At 35.7% G+C, this 14,844-nt stretch overlaps 1 long non-coding RNA gene across 1 annotated transcript; it reads right to left on the reverse strand.

The window, feature by feature from the left end:
* Positions 1-1,021: 1,021 nt before the first annotated feature.
* On the reverse strand, positions 1,022-12,175 carry LOC134471497 (uncharacterized). The gene is made up of 4 exons (XR_010040946.1): positions 12,052-12,175; positions 10,965-11,153; positions 7,144-7,237; positions 1,022-1,916 (listed from the first exon to the last, which is right to left on the reverse strand). It is a non-coding gene; the product is annotated as an uncharacterized LOC134471497 (long non-coding RNA).
* Positions 12,176-14,844: the final 2,669 nt, after the last annotated feature.

The raw sequence follows: 14,844 nt of genomic DNA on the forward strand, positions 1-14,844 counted from the left end.
TTTGTATAATTAGAATGCAATGATAAGAATCAATTTGTAAACAAATCATGTGAACATGATTGGAGAGGTTCTTTCTTAAAAGAAAAACTCTTAAGGGTGCTTATAATCATCTACCAGCACTTAAAATGCTGAATAAACCCTACTATTAAAACAGAGGCTCAAATCTACAAACAGAAACCTCTCGAGATATTGTTGAACTGAGAAGCAGTAAATGTATCTTTTGAAATGAGTTTTAAATTTGCTTTCCAGGATCTCAGGTTGTCATTTTCTTTTACATTCATCTATTATTCTAAGTTAATGAGACTATGAGGCATAATCAGTATTAAAAAATACATTTAATTTTTTACTGGAGACATCCATTTAACACTTTAATGTTAGTTTTTACATCAGATTTTGTAGAGGGAATGAAAAAAAAAAAAAAAACAGTTCACCTTGGTCTCCTACATAGTGACATCTTTAAGTTCCGTGATGGGTGTTCTTACTAATTTGAACCGATACTTTGCTTGTGCAGTGAGGATAATGAGAACTTATTTCACAAGGTTGGTTTGACAGTAAAGCCCATCCATTCATGATTTACAAGTAGTAACGAAGGGGTGGATAAAATCCATCCTCTTCTAGTAGTCTAGGTTAAGGAAAAGGATGCCAGAATTTTTTAAATATCTCACATTATGAGGGTGGGTTGCCAACAATATCATTACAATAGAGAATAACTTTGGTCAATTAACCAACTACCTAAGAAGAATTTAAATCATTGGAATGTGGATGAAAAAGACACGATCCTTTTATGCCATGGAGTGCTTCTAAGCCATAAAGAAGGATAGAGTTGAAACTTTTATAAGAAAATGGATGCGTCTTGAAATCATAGTCAAGTGAAATAAACCAGGCACCCACATGTAAACAGTATACTGCCCCCTAGTGTAAAAGCTGAAAGAGTAAATAAGATTTAGAATGCACAGAAGATGTGAAATGGGAAAAAGCTGTTCAAAAGGAAAGAGAATGGGGGGGGGATAGAAAGAAAGAAAGAAAGAAAGTAGGAAGGGAAGGAGATAGTTATACTACTAGTTTCTCTTAGTTCATTGAATGAAAGGTTGTTCTGATATTTTTGGACAAGTTTTCATGCCTATGTCTTGTACTCCGAGTAATTACTTTGAAGATAACAATATGTCATGTATTAACCATTGTTACTCTCCTATTATCTTGTTGAAATTTTTATTTACTTATTTTTCTCTTTAAAATAAAAAAGACAAAGAATAAAATCATTGGGACAAACAAGCAATTTTTTTTACATGAAAATGACATTCAGAGACTGACTTGACTCCTTTTTAGACCCTCAGATCGTGTGCCATACAGATCTCTTTAGTTTATGACATTCAGTACTGAGAATTTTATTACAATAAATTGAACTAAGACATACCCTTGAATCCTGGTAGGTTTTGGGTGGAAAGCACATCAAAGGGTGGGGAAAATGTCTGCCTGAAATTCCCCTGTGGGCTCATCCTATTCCAAACTTCACCTCCAGCATTTAATCAAAGTGATAACTTAGACACATGTAGTGGCACATGCCTATATTGCCCTCATTCTAGAGGCTGAGGAAGGAGGATGCCAAATTTGAGGGCAGACTGGGCTGCCCAGAAAGTTCTAGGCTGGCTTGGGTCATATAGAAAAAGCCAGTGCCAAACAGACAGAAAGACAAAGTGGCGATTTCAATAGTCCTTCCTGTCTATGACTGCTGTGATTCACTGTAGAAGTGCTCTGCTCCTTGACTTAGAGTGGAAATTTGTCCCCATAATCTTATCACAGATTCAGAATATGGGAAGTTGACAATGTGCTTCAGATACCTCATTCCCCAAACACAGCGCAGCAACTCAGGATGGTGAGACTGACCAGGGGCTGTGAAATGATGCTCTTGCCCAGCGCTGTAAGAAAGATTCATACACACATTGGGAAAGGATCGAAATTCAAAATTTAGTAACAGCTTCTGTTGAATGCTTATTATCTTTGCACCATTATAAAGTTTAAAAAAATCATAATTTGATTGATACTTGTCACCTTCTCTATTCACCTAATTCCAGAACTGACTCAGAAAGGGCTAAGAATAATGGAAGAAGTGTGTCAGAAGGAAGGAAATGTGTTTGTGGTGGATTAATAGTGATTTGATTTTGCTGTTTTAATTTCTTTAATTAACCATATATTTTACACCTCGTACATGGTCAAATAATGCCAAAGTAGTAACACTCATACATAAATGCCTCCTCAGAATGAAGCTCTATTATTAAGTAATACAGGTCTTCAATGTGTTGGCTAACATTGTTGCTTACCCTCTTCATGGTCTGTAGTCCAGGGACTATGATTGAGCCGTCACGCACTAAAATATTACAGTAAGTATGATAGAGAAAGAGAGAATGTGGAGAAATATACACTGGTACTTTAAGAACACTGGCCCTTTAAGATTCTTGTGAAAATGGACAAATCTTTCCTCTGTTCATCTTTAAATTTGGTGAAGAAATATGACAATTTATAGCAGAAAAAGGAAAGGTATCAAATGTTCTCAAAAAAGTAATTTAATTCTAAAATGGATAAATAAACATGCAGGGGAAAGACTGTGCATGATTTTTGTAATAAAAGCAAACCAAATGAATGATTTCCTCAGGAGATTGTTTCTACATCAAAAGCAAATAAATGTAAATGCCTGTATTAAAAAAGGCATCACACATGGCTCTCAGATGAGATTCTGTCAGCTCTTTTTAATAACAGGTAAATGCCAAAATTGGCAGTTTTATATTTTTCAGAACAGAAGATGTTTCAGAAAGTAACACTCATCTTGTATAAAAGATACCACTTTCTGTTTTTAAAATTGACTCTGATTGCTATTAGTCTAAGGAATGGTGTGCAGAAAAGGTAAGTTTTGCATCTTTTTCTGGTTACTTTCTACAGTGCCAAATCAATGCAGACAGTGACAAAACATTTGCCTTCACATGTAATTAATCTTAGCTGCAAACCTCACTTATAATACAGAACCACTTACATTTGTATATACAGCAGAAAAAAAACTTCAGTAAATAAAACTCATTTTTGGCTTCAATGCTTTTACGCTATTGATTAAAGAGCTACTTAAATTGGTTACACAAGAAAAATAGTTATTGACCAAAGAGGGACAATATATTGGAGGAACTGAATACTAGAACTAATTGTGCTTATGAAGGCCATCTGAATTGTCTCTCATTGCCATTTTATCAGTATTTTTCCTACACTTATTCCTTTAGAATCTATATTTTCACAACACATGATAAACTCTACTGTGTACCGTACTTGTTTTATGAATATGCAATAGCTGATTATTCTGCCAAATCTCAGTGGTTGGGCCTGATTTCAGTGCTTCCCGGAAGTCTCATGCTCTGTGTCACCTCCCATGGCTTCTGCTGAGGCCTTAGCACAGTGTGCCTAGCACAACGAGCAAAGGTGGTGAATATTGCAGAATAGTATTAATGTTCCTGCCCATGCTACCAAAATCATGCCCCTGTAAGTCCATCAGACTTCTTGGAATTTTTATCACTAGAAATATTTAGATTAATTTTCCAACTCTTTCTTTGGGTTTTAAGACGGAAAGAAATTGTAAGCCAGTGTGGAGATTTCAAAGATCCACAAGTTTCTTATCATCAAAGAAGTGTTTAATTTTATTTTCCCTTCATAAGTTATCTGAAATAAGACCTTAGAGCAAAGAAACCAAGATGCACACACACACACACACACACACACACACACACACACACACACACACACACAGAGAGAGAGAGAGAGAGAGAGAGAGAGAGAGAGAGAGAGAGAGAGAAAATACAGTGTTTTCAGCATGTCAGGCTGACAAGAATTGACCAGCTATAATTAAATATCTCACAAGTATAACATAATATCTAGATTTATGTGAATTTCTCCATATTGCTATAATGTAAAAAATACAAAAATAAAACACCAGAAAAAAAATCTGTACTGCAAATCTCATTACATTCTCAATGCCTGACTCATAAAATCTATTTGGTAAATGTTCAAGTTAGTTATTTTGTACCTGGAAACTCTGATTTTTGTATATATATGTATACTCAGCTGTCATGGAGAAAAACTAATGTTAAATTAATGTTATTGTTAAATCAAATATTTTATTCATGTTATTTTAAGGAAGAATGAAAAAAGAAATAGAGAAATAATGTAATAGATAATACAGTAACACCTTGGTTCATGAAGACTTCTTTTTGTAAATAATTTGGCTCACAAACAAAAGCATTCAGCTAAAATTTGATTCTGTTAGTGAACTCCACATTGTTTGACAAACACAACAGCCATCTTCCTCACACAGACACAAATGCAGCCATCTCCTCTCAAATTGCAAAACAAATTAAGTTCCTAAAGTGAGGCACCACTCTATCTCACAATGGTTAGATTCATCGCTGACCTTATAGGGAAATTTGATTTAGTTCTATAATTCAGTTTGTAACCAAAATGGTGGGAAGAATTAAATTCATGATTCCACGGACTGCTGTACTTTGAAATCAATCAGTATTTAGTCAGCCAATGAACATTTGGAAAAACATATCTCCGAAGCTGTGCCACAAGAATGTAAGAGACATCTAAAAATCTTTCTTATAGTAGAAAAAGTCAGATCAGACCAATGACCCAGACTAGTAGAAAGATGACATTCAAAGTTTTCAGATTATAGAGGATTACAAGTATCTAAAATGAATGAAGAAATCAGACCCTCATCTACATGTGCTCTTTTTCCAAATAAGTCAAACTATTAAGGGATAACTTTTCGAATGCGTGACACATCTTGCCTTAGATTTTATTTTAATCAGATACAATCAGGCCAAAGGATGAGGAAAGAGTTGAAATCACAAAATTAGTTTATTTCTTACAGTTTTCCAAAGGAGAGGGAACACCACACTGGAGAGAGCTTCAAGAGAAAACAAGTTGGTCACAGCAGAGAGCAGAAGAAAGTGCAGAGATCCTTTCATGGTTGTCTGAGTTATTTTCTCACCAGTATGACTTTTCACAAATACTGTAAAGCGTTATTTTTTAACTTTTTTATCGGTATATTTTATTTACTTATTTATTTAATTTATTTTTTGGTACTGGGAATTGAACTCACAACCTCCCAATTACCAGGCAGGCAATGGATTGGTACATTTTAGATACGTGTAATATAATAATCACATTCATGGTAAGGAATTTGTAACTGCACATGATACATATTACTTCTTCTTTCCCCCATTCTTTCCTCCTGTCGGTTTTAATGCCACAATATGTCAAAAGAAGAGTAGTATATTAGTAGTATATTAGTAATCGTGCAGCTGTGGCATAACTTCATACTAAAAAAACTGAAGAATTAGAATTCTTAGGATATTAAAAAACTAAAATAAAGATCTGATAATGTTAGTCAATGAAGAAAAGTTTAAAAAAGGTGCTCATGGTAGAAGATGAAGCTAGAGAGTTTTGAAAGAGAAGACACAGAAATAGGTTTTTACATAACTTTGTGGGAGAGGATTTATACTACAAAGCAAATTTTTCAGATTCACTGTGAAATGTACTTTTGATTTTTACTTGATAAGGACAGATTTTGGCAGGGGAAAGGAATATTGTTTGATTTAGAATAAATAAAATTAAAGAATGTCACAAGATAACAGCTGTATTTCATATACCCCATAAAACACTAAGAATCATGAGCAATTTTGATAGAACAGAGCTAAAATAGGGCACCTAAACCATTTGTAAATGTTGGATAAACAGATAATTGTACTGAAACAATTCATCATTTTCCAAGAACTGAGAACAGGTAATTAATTTTTGACTTGTCTTGTGCTTTGTATTTTTATTTCATATTATTATTTCATAGATACCTTAAGCTGTTGAAAATATAAAATCTCTATCCATTACCATAAGTCAGAGCCATTCTCTTTTGCAGTATGAGACTTCTATTAGCAATACATAAAAACTTTTGGTTGCTTTTTTTTTCCTCCCTTTTGCAGAATTTTTGCTCTAGAATACATGATATTAAAATAATTGCCCATTTCTTTCTTTCTTTCTTTTTTTTTAATCAGTACCAGGGATTGAACTCACGACTGCCTGCTTGCAAGGCAGGCACTTATGCTGCTGAGCTAAATCCTCAGCCCCAATTTATTTCCATCCTTCTTGATGAGCCACAACTTTCAAATGCTGTAGCATTCTTAATTCCTTGAATGTCTTTGATAACCTTAGTGTACAAAATTATGAAAATTCTATTTGCTGAGTTCATCACCTATCCTCACATGAATGGAAATAAAATGTATTTCAGTGCTTTTCACAGTTATCTTGAGAGTAAACTTTCTAGAAGTTGATAGTCCGAATGTTTACATGAATATTCTGATAAATCTATGAAGATGATTGTACTTTTGCCTTGGTATTTTTTATTTCTGTTTTTCATAGTACATACTGTGTTACATGGCATAGCCTTTGTTGTATTTTGTAAGAATGCAGATTTCTTTTCCTGTGGTTTGCTAAATTGTATTCTTTATAGTAATGTGATATACATTTATCCCTTTGCCAAGGACCTATATGATAAAAGCTTTAAATTTAGCTGAAGAGTGGGTGGTGTGGCTATTATTACAGCTCTCATTCAAGTCTTGGGAATTCATAGTGAAGAAAAGAAATGATTATGGAAAAGCCAAGAAACAAGATGGGTATTTAACAAGCCCATTTGAGCTTTATCTCCTATGTATGGATGTTGTTGCCCAAGATAGGCAAGAAAACTTCTTAGGGGTTTATTAAACTCATAGGAGGAAACCTCTACATTCCCCATAAGGAAATGAGACATTTTGTTTGAAAAATCAAAATTGCAGTATCTTGTAATGAACTATTATAAGGCTGTACTCCTTAAGACAACAAAAATATCCATATCAACAAATGGCTGGATCGTCTGATTTGTTTCATATTTTTTTCTAAGAGATGATTTGCGGAATAAACATAAAAATTCTTTCTACCTTGCTATGGTTTTATAAAAAAAAAATCTGTAATGCTTAAAACACATATTCCAAAGGCCACGATAGCTAAAATTAAATTAACTGAACTGAAAACAGTAATCTTATTGCTATCAGTGAAAATAATTTTCAAAATACGTACCATATTGTAAGTTATAAGAAGCGGGGCTGGGGATTTAGCTCAGCGGCATAAGTGCCTTCCTTGCAAGCAGGCAGTCATCAGTTGATCCCTGGTACTGATAAAAAGGAAAAAAAAAAAGTTACAAAAAGCATTGACATCCCTTGACCAGAGGCAAGTTATTTTACTTGTTAAAGTCAAAAGAGAATATGATGTTTTATTTTATTAAATAGATTAATTTGTATCTCCAACATTTTGTGACACAATGAGGATCCTGATTTATGAGAAACTTTATGGACGTGATAAACTGTATTGTGATACACTGAATTCTCACAAAGTTCATTATGCTGAAATGCTAACTATGCATAGGAAGGTACTTGATTTAGTGCCTTGTGAGACATAATTAGTGTTAAATGAAGTGTTAAGTGAGAGGACATAACATAATTAGATCAATAACCTTATAAGGAGACAATATTCAAATGTTTGTGCTCTCTCTGTTCTCCCCCATCCCAGCCTTACATGTACATGCAAAGCCAACCAACAACACAGGATAAGGCAGCTACCTGCAAACCAAGAAGAGAAACTTCACCAGAGTCTAACAAGGTTGGCATGTAATCTCAACCATCCAGCTGCTACAACAGAAGCAAATAAATTTCTCTTTAACCCATGTGATTAGTGGTGTGTTATCATGGCAGGCTGAGCTGACTAATACAGCCAGATTCATCAAAATTCATGATGTTAATACAACATTTTAAAGTCCTACTAGGTTTACAGATGAATGCTACCATCATTTTTTGTGATAACCTTAGGCCTCATATACAGCCTCTCCTCCAAACAAATCTGCCTAAATGAAGTTATTTTTACAATATCCATTTTCTTTAGTGATATATATGTATGTAACATAACACTTCACCCTGATAAACCTCTGAACTTGTTTAACCCAGGGTTTAAAAAATACAAGCCTGCCAAACAAAGGCACAATTTAGTTAATGTTTCAAGAATGCACCGTAGGCAGGAACTTTGCCTTAGGCTTCCCAGCTTCACACATATCTCTCCTGTGACTAGACAAAAAAGGATATGTTTCCAACTTGTAGATATTTTCGATCTGATCTGAAATGGTTGAAACAGATTCTACATTTATACTCCATCTCAGAAGGTCCTTCTCACAGTTAGTTCTCTGGTATAGCAGTGCTTCCAAAATCTGAATGTCTATACAAAACACTGGGGATCTTGTGAGCTCTCCCCAGAGATGGTACATATGCCAGGAGAACTGATGTGGAAAACACTGTATAGATGAACTGAAAGGGCCCTGTGTATCACAGAGTGTAAAGAAAAAGACTTCTTCCCCCTGGGAAACCAGATAAGGAATTGTCATTGTTTAGATGTATGTACCTCCAAATCTTACAACAGTATGTTTGGACAGACTGTCTTCTTTTTTGTTCATGGAGTTGGATAACATAAATGGAAAATGCTTGGGAATGTACAGTCATTAAAAAACGACCTGAATAGGAGAGCTTGCTACCTATGCCTGCCTGGATATTTGGACAGGAGAATTCTTGTCTTGGGCTTATAAAGATCCAGTCACTTCCAAGAGACCTGGGATACAAGCCCAGTCTGCTTTCCCGGCACCTCTACCGCCACTCCGGTACTAGACTACAGGCTACTCCAGCGTCAGATTCTGGGTCAGGAAACAATCCAGGAGAATATTCTGGAAGATGCTCCATGAAAATGTGAGTGGACAACAGATGTGCTTAATTTTTTTACATTTAACTTTTGTGATAAATGGTAAAAGTGTCCATGTATATTCTCATTCTCATTAGAACAATAACAAAACAATTTTGATTTTAAGGTAATGCTTACTAGAAGCTTTTGACTATGTATTTCCTTGCATATCATAAAATTAACTTTTAATTTTTAAAATTTACAGCAGGAAGGGAGGATTAAGATTTTGGTGAATACATTTAAAGAATTTTAGGGCTTAGTTGTCATAATTTTAAGACAGACCATGGCATGTAGGAAAATAGTTAAGATTTGGTGAAACTTATGACAAAAAAGATGATAGTAGTAAGCAAGCTTTAAAAAAGGAATCTGTGAGTTTTAGTAAGTGGTTAAGGTAGTTGGCACATAAGAATTGGTCTCAGTTAGTCTTAGTCTTATGGTCATTAGCACCTCATTGCCCTGGCTCTGGCCACCTCTGCTACAGCCTGAATTTTCAAGCTGACCTCAGGACCCAGAGGGGAGGCTCCAGGGTCAGGGAAGGCTGACACTGGGAAGGCTACAAGTTGCAGAGTCAGCTAATAATTTCGAGAGAGAATGTGTAGTTTAAGAAGGTTTTATGAGTAAGTTCACTGGCCAGAGAGCAGCTGTCTGCCTGATGGCTGTTCAGGACTTGTAGCCGATATCATGACAGACTTAGAACAATGACAGAGTGCAGGTGTTAGGATGTTCAAAAGCCCAAAGCAGTCTGTCTCTTTGGAATACAGGCCACATGAAATGATTTACAACTACATAGAGAGTCGCAGTCTTCAAAAGACAAAAGCAGAATAGAGGCCACATGAAATGATTTACAACTGTTTAGGGAGACGAAGTCTTCTGTCCACATCCTGCACAGGTCTCAATGCTGCTAGGCTAAGGATGTTGGGAGGATGTAGAAAAAAGAACAAGAACTCAAATACAGAAAACTAAGCCATATGGAACCATCTCTGTAGATAAGAAGTAAGCAAGGAAGAAGAAAGAAGAGAAGGAGCGAGAGCTCCAACAGCTGCAGTACATTTATTTATACACTCGGGAGGTTGAGTATCACATGAAACCTCTTCACCTAACACCCTATGACTTGCCTCAGGTGTCCTGTGTTTTTAGGACTAGAGCAGCTTATTCATGGTTCTTGAAGCTAGCCTTGCTCCAGCTCTGCATCTTCCAAATTCTTACATTTCCTTTTCCTAAGTTGATTTTTCTAATGAACATTATCAGCCGGTCTTTGGAAATGCATAGAAAGATAGACTTTGGGAGATGGCTGTGTCACTTAGAGTTAAACAGAGGAAACAATTATGGCACTTTGCTTGGTTGATCATAAGGGACCTCGGCCTAGTCCCTAGATAGAGCATACAAGCTGCAGTGTGGGAATTTCCATAGAAAACTCAAGGCCTACATGCACCAATCAAGTCAGCACAAAACTATGTTAAGCACTATCAGTGTCACAACTGGGGAAGAAAACTTTAACAGTGTTCGACTGGTAGAGGACAAGGGTGTTTTTACATATCTAACAATAAACAGCCTGTGATTGTTAATTTTATGTGTCAACCTGGCTTCTGGGCATCCAAATATTTTGTAAACATTTCTGGATGAATCTGTGGAGTGTTTCTGAATAATAACAACTTTTTAATCACTAGCAAAATAAGACCAGTTGTACTGCCTAATATTGGTGTGCTCACCAACTCCCTGAAGAGGTGAATGCAGAAAGAATGAATATGAAAGTGTCATTTGGCTCTTTCTGAACCTTCTTTGTGATGGTATGCTACCCAGCAGTCTATACGTATACGGAATTTGTACTCTCAGCCTCCATGATCACATGGTAATTATTTTGCTTTGACCTTGCTACTGTTTAAACACAACTTTTGGAGAAACATAAGGATGCTTAAAGCAGTCTCAGATTCATTCCAGTTTCTGTTTTCCATCCAAAATTTGGGAGAATGTCAGGAAAAGAAATAAACATACTAATTACAATATAGCATGAGTACATGGAGCAAGCAACAGTCTGGCTTGAGATATCATGCAACACAGTCTAGGAAAATGCTGATACGTCCATAAACATAAGTACAAAAACAGTGAAGTATGCATTCATAGACCTGGTCCTGATGACTCCTCGCTCATCGATGGTTTCGTGAACAGTAAGCTGCAGACACAGTGCATAAGAACTCTGTTTTCATACATGGTAAAACCATTTCCCGTTTTTGTACTCCCACTGAACACAGCTCTCAGTTTGCTCTGATCCCAAACACTCCATGCATCAGGCCACTGAACTAATAATTTGCCACCTGCAATTAAAATCAAACAAATTAAAACCCCAGAACATTTGGAGTGATTTCTCCCTGTACAGTATTCTCGCTGACAAAATAAAACATTACTACAAAATTTCTCTAAGTATGTTAGTACATAACCAGAATAAAATGCACACACACACATACATGCACACGCACATGTACACACACCATATAGATAAATATGTGTAATATGTATATATGTAGATACATCATGAGCTTTGAAATTTTTCATACTATATATGTATATGTTTCACATACATAATTTTATACATAATATTTCATATATATTGTTGTAGTTAGACGCTGTGATGAGAACAATTAGAATCAGGACACAGAATTTATGTTATTTTATGAAAGTCATCCAGAGTTAAACACAAGAAAGTGCAGGAAATCTGTCCACAACATTAAAGACCCAGAATATTCAGCTAAGGGCCTGGATCCCACAGCAATGTCCTGCGTAAGTCCAATGAAGACCTAGAGCCCATAACAGTGCCTCCCATGAGAACAACTGGAGATCTAGAGCCCACAAGAAGGCCTCACACCCGTCTGTCTTAAGGATCCATGCTGGGAAAGCCCAACAGTCAGTGGTGGAAGCTAGAAAGTCTATGCCAGTGGGAGGAAGAGGCTGTGCTGACAGATTGAGGGTTCTAAACTGGAGCCAGAAATACTCTCGTCATAAAGACAAGGGCTGTCCTGAAAACCACCACAGCCATCTTCAGTGATAAGGAGGCCACGAGCTCCTCTGACAATGAGAACAGTTGAGTACATGCCAGAAAGCCACTGTGATGAGTTTCTCCTAGAGATTAAATGGCATGTCTTCCCCCTAGATACAGGAAGCAATGCTCACTGTAAGGACCAGAGCTCCCTCAAAGTGAACCATAGTCACCCTTACCTGAGCTCCTCCGATAAAAATGGTCGAACTCACACTGGGGAAGCTAATCATAACAAGCTCCTCCAGGAGAACCAACACCTAAACAGCAACACTTAATGAAACCCACCATGCCTCACTCTTCTTCTCCAAGTTTGAGCTGGCAACTTTCCTCAGGTGGGCCATCTACACTCAGCACCATGCTGATTTAATTCAGCTGGTGTTAAGCTGACCACCAATTTTTAATCCATAACACATATAAGAGGAGAATCTTTCAAAGCTCATAAGATATTAAGGCTGTTTGGAGACTGGATGTATTGGACCACTATTCTTTTTTCTAAGATAATTTCACCTTCGTATGTATAACAAACAATGAGGACCCACAAAAAGATAGGCAATACTGTTAGTAACAGGCAGGTTTCTATCAAGGGTAATATTTGTTAAATCTAACAAAATATCCAGATAGAATCCTCAAATCTAGAAACAAAAATAACTGTAATATTTTGAGTCCAATGAAAAGTGGTGAGAGTTCAGCTGTGATGCAGAAATCCACTGATAGAGCACTCAAAGGAACTTCATAGGACAAAAGATATGAGATCCTCAAGCAATGGCAGAGGAAAGATCTAAGAGTATTAACACTGTGTTAGAGAAAGGAAATCAATAGAGTGTGTTTGTAGCATTCTACAGTGTAGGCTGAGTAACTTTGAAACGATGGGCTGACTGGGATTGGAAGAATTCACCCAGTGACGGCTTTGTATACATAAACACAAGGGTCTTGAAATAAAGATTTCACACCAAACTCTCTGTTTTGACACGCAGTCATTACAGTTAGTTTACAGTTCCACATTTCAGGACAAACAGACTTGGAAGACAGCAACTAATTCATTTATGGCTGATTGCAATGTTGCTTTGCACTGAGATAAGAAAGTATGTTTGGCTCAGAGTGATTTAGTGAAGCATTAGAGATGTACTTGTTTCAGTTCTCAGAATAAAAACTTCCAGGAGAAAAATCTTGCCAAGTATGTAATGCCATTCAAAGAGCGTTCCATGAAAGAAAATCAGAGAACTAATACTGAATTCAAAAACGAAATCAGATTTTTCTGCATTTATTCCAAATTACAAATGGCTTTCCAACTATGCGCAATAGGACATGCTATCATCAAGAAAAAGCCCTTTGAAAATCACTGAATATTAATATAATATGAAATAGAATAACAGTAAGAACTAAGAGATGCTCCACTTTAAACGTATGTAACAAATATATTCCGAGACTGGTATGTGTTTCCTCAAATGCATTGCACAAATTTCACAGACAAAATTTAGGTAATTCTTTACTGCTTAGTGTACGTTATTTTAAAAGATATTAAATAAGCTTCTTTAAGCATTGCATTAAAAGATTTATTCAAATTTCAATAAATCCTAATCCAGTTTCTATGAAATGTTGAATCATTCTGCTATGGATTGTATCTAGACGGAGTTCTAAAGCCTCATGCAGTCATGGGGAGGCTTTTTCAGTGGTGGCTGGATCTAGCATATGTGATGGTGGGGTTAAGTATGTGTGATTACTAAATTAACGCAGTGATTGGCTTGACACCTGTCCTAAGCTGCACCTAGTTAGGATAGTAAAAGAGTAGAAAGAAGCTGCTACTGTTGCTAGCAGTTTGCTACCATCTGCCTTCTTTCTACCTTCCATGAACTGTTTCTTCTCCACAGTGCCCCTTTACTGTGCAGCTCTGCCTTGGAGCCAGCCAGTTATGGACTGAAATTCCTACAAATTGTGAGCCAAAATAAATCTTGCCTCTTTTAACTTTGGATACCAACTATTTTGTCCTAACAATGATTGCTAAGTAACTAAGACATGTTCCTATTCTATATACTAATAGATGAATTATATACTAGTTCTCAGACTGATTACATAATAGCACTCTGGTAAATTCATAGGAAAATATTGATCATAATGTATGAAAACGTAAGTTGTTTTATATTTATTTTATAATGAAGCCTTACTCAGTTATTGTCACATTCCAGGAGCAGAATTCATGATTTTCCCATACAGATTTTTGAGAAAAATTTTAAGAAATTTTTATTTCTAGCCTTAAAAATATCATCTGTGAATAATCATAAATTATTTTCAATTTTTAAATATTAATGAGAAAAGAATTTTGGAATTTAAAAAAATTGGAGTATAGCTCTATTTATTAAATTAACTGTAGTTTATCTATTATATTCTTGATTTATTTTGTAATATTGCTCACAGAAAGTATTGTGTAAAAATGTAATAATTTTATACCACTTTTTACTACAGCTTTGTAATGCAAATATTTTATTACAGTTGTTTCAAAATTTGTTTGCTCTGATATTAGCAATAAAATTTTCCATTTATAGCACATAAAATTAATCTCTTTGATTTTTTACAGTGAAAATATCAGAGTGACAAAGCATAATTCCCACTTGTTTTTACTTTAAGTTCCTTAAGTTATCTTTCAGTAAAAATCAATGTGTTATAAATTGTCATGTATGAAGAGTTCATCAAGAAAATAAAAGTACACCGGGTATCGTACACAGGCATAATTCCAGGGCTCTGGTTGGCAAAGTCACAGGGACAACATGTTCTAACCCAGGCTGGCAGCCGATCCATTTAGCAAGTTATCTAGACACTGTATAAAAAATTATTTTAAAAAAGGAGGAGGGAAGAAGAAGACAGACAGAAAGAAAGAAAGAAAGAAAGAAAGAAAGAAAGAAAGAAAGAAAGAAAGAAAGAAAGAAATTTCTAGGGATATATCTCAGTACAAAAGCACTGGGTTCTATTTCCAGTAC

Source organism: Cavia porcellus, unplaced genomic scaffold, assembly GCF_034190915.1.
Source record: "Cavia porcellus strain 051 isolate PalLab524CR breed Dunkin Hartley unplaced genomic scaffold, mCavPor4.1 scaffold_18, whole genome shotgun sequence".
Taxonomy (NCBI): Eukaryota; Metazoa; Chordata; class Mammalia; order Rodentia; family Caviidae; genus Cavia; species Cavia porcellus.